Here is a 2,943-nt window from a genome sequence, read left to right on the forward strand (position 1 = left end):
GATGATAGCATGTTGTAAGACTAACTAACAGTGCTGAATAGTGTGTGAAGGTGGTAGAAAGGATAATCTGAGAGTCACGTATGTCACCAGAAGGAAAGTTGGAGATTAAAAGATGGGAACATATAAGACAGTGAATCTTGTGGTGGACAATGCCCGTGATTAACTATACAAATATTAGAAATCCCTCTCATGAACTAGAACAAATGTATGACACTATAACTTGAAGTTAATAATAGAGAGGCATATAGGAAAAAAATATATACCTATTGCAAACTCTATACTACAGTTAGTAGTATTTTAACATCCTTTCATCAACAGTAACAAATGTACTATACCAAAACTATGAATCAGTAATGCGGGGGGGGGGGGCATGGTTAGGGGTATTGGAGGATTTGAGTTTCCTTTTTTTTGTCTTTATTTCTTTTCTGGAGTAGTCACAATGTTCTAAAAATTGAAAAAAATTAATTGTGGTGATGAATGCACAGCTGTGTGATGGTACCATGGGCAATTGATTATACACCTTGGATCTTTAGATAATTGTATGGTATGTGAACAATCTCAATAAAAAAAATCAATCTAACAGTATATGTTAAGAAGGTTTTCTAGACTTTTTAAAGCAATCCAATAACTGTACTTCTAAGTGTTGAAATAGATAATCAATAATTGCTATATATTAGTTTATTGCACTGCAGATGGTGCTTTTCTTACTTCCGTCTTCATAATCATCTCCTAGTCTTGGTTGACTAAGTAGAGAATACAGAGATGATTTTCCACCACAGAGTATACCAAGATCCTGCTAGAAGAAGTCAGTATTGACTGGGGGTGCTGATGTTTGTATTAGATGCTTCCGACTGCTTATTTGAAAGCCTGACTTTACAACTCCCATTGACACCTGGTATGGGCACAGCACCAGCATGAAACCAGGGGAAGGAAAAGCCTACATGTCAAGACCTCACAACCGTCCGCAAGAGAACGTCATTCTGTAGTTGAACAAATCTGAGGAAACACAGAAACCCAGAAGTAAGAATTCATAGACATAAGTTTCCCGGATAATGTACAAAACCAAAAACCACTATATGGTCAGACTAAAGGCTTTTTTTCCTATAGGGACATAGTAATATTAACATTGTTTTAATTGGGATCAATGCAGGGTGTAAGACCATGTTTCAATCTTTATTTTACTTGGAGGTGCAAGAAATGGATGGATGGAAGTGGAAGTCGAAAATGAGTTATTTTATGCGTAAGTCATGTATCCAAAATCTTACACATGTACCTAATCAATACATCTAAAACATGTAATTCTCTATCTGAAGCAGTGTATTTGTGGAGCTAGGAATTCAGGTAACTCTTTATGTTGCAGCCGAGATTTCGGCTGTCCACTAGGGCACATTGTAGCTGGATATATTCTTTAAACTTCTGTAACAAATCACCTTAGGAAAAAAATCATGCCTTTCTTTGTTGAGAGCTCAGTTCAAAAATCACAGAGCCACACCACCTAACTCCATGGAACACATTCTGATTGTTGTTCCCTCTATACGCCCCAATTTCTACTTCTAATATCACGCTATTCCATATATGAAGTGGTGAAATCGTATTCATTGAAATGATGTATTGATTCAAGAAAGCATTTTTTAAATGGTGTATTTAGTCAAAGCTTATTTTATATATTGTAGCTGCCGCCTCCAGATTGTTCACACAGATGTGTATTTCTCTCTGTAAAATACTTCATGGTAAAATGAAATTCAAGAAGAGGATATTTCTCATTATATATAAAAATAAGTTTTTCAAAGTGTGGAAAAGGTTTTGATTGCTTTCAATGTGCAAGTAAGTAAAATAAAGAGAAATTCAGTCATTACTAAAAAAACAAAACAAAACAAAAGAAACAAGCAGCCTACAGAAGCGGAGTGACAGCACCTGCTACGCAGGGCGGCTGCGAGGAACCGAGGCGGCGAAGCGGAGGAAAGCGCGCGCGGCACCGGGCTGGGCTGCCGGCCCTCCCCGAGCAGCAAGCAGAGCCTGGGACGCCGGGCTCCGGGCGCACCAGCCCTGGGCGGACCCGGGTCGGGGAGACGGCCCGTCACTGCGGCGGGCGACAGACGCTCCCTTCCCCGCAGCCCCGGGCGCCCCCGCGGGTCCCCGCCCCGCACGGCCTCGGCTGGTTCCGGTGAAGGTCGGACGCCGCAGCCCGCGCCGCCGGGGCCCCTTGGCCCTTTCGAGCGCAGTAGGCACTCGAGTGTTTGCAGACTGAATAATTCCAGACCCCGATTTTCAGCTTCAAGAGATCCGTGGAAACCGCTTGTGGACCCCAGAGAACCTTGTGGGGCGGCATCCGAGAGCTTTCGGGCTCCTGGTGCGGCACCTCCAGGCAGGCGGCGCGGTTTCGGATCGCCCGAGTTCCCTTTGAAACTACTTTTCATTCTTAGGCCACAGGGATTTTTAAATCCTTGACACTACTGGCGGCTGCGGGCTGGCGGGGATCGCGTCACCCTCCCTCCCAGGCCGCCTTCCTGGGGCAACTTAGGGGCCGAGTCCCGGAAGATCCGCGACTCTCTCCTGCCCACACGTCGCTCCCGGTCCTCGAAAGGCCTGGGGTTCCAGGTACTGTCTCAACGAGCAAAAGGACGAAAGGCAGAAGCCTGCGACCGCCAGTGGCCCGTACGGGGATCGAACCCGCGACCTTGGCGTTATTAGCACCACGCTCTAACCAACTGAGCTAACCGGCCACTCGGTTCCCGGCTCTCGCCGCTGCACTTATCAGAGTAAAGAAGCCCGCGCTGGTCCACGACGGTGCCTCCTCGCCCCGGGCTGCCGCGGTGGTCCTCCCCAGAGGCCGGACGCAGAAACTGGGACCCCAGGGCCCTTCGAGAAAGGGCGGCAGCTTCCTCCAGCGAATCGGAGGCTTTCACAGAGGAAATGCAAATTTCAGGACAGAGGCTTAGCTCC

The 2,943-nt window shown here is 46.3% G+C and overlaps 1 non-coding gene across 1 annotated transcript; it reads right to left on the reverse strand.

The window, feature by feature from the left end:
* Positions 1 to 2,649: 2,649 nt before the first annotated feature.
* On the reverse strand, positions 2,650 to 2,723 carry TRNAI-AAU. Its single transcript has one exon. It is a non-coding gene; the product is annotated as a tRNA-Ile (tRNA).
* Between the last annotated feature and the right edge of the window lie 220 nt (positions 2,724 to 2,943).

This window comes from Choloepus didactylus, chromosome 4 (genome assembly GCF_015220235.1).
Source record: "Choloepus didactylus isolate mChoDid1 chromosome 4, mChoDid1.pri, whole genome shotgun sequence".
Classification (NCBI taxonomy): Eukaryota; Metazoa; Chordata; class Mammalia; order Pilosa; family Megalonychidae; genus Choloepus; species Choloepus didactylus.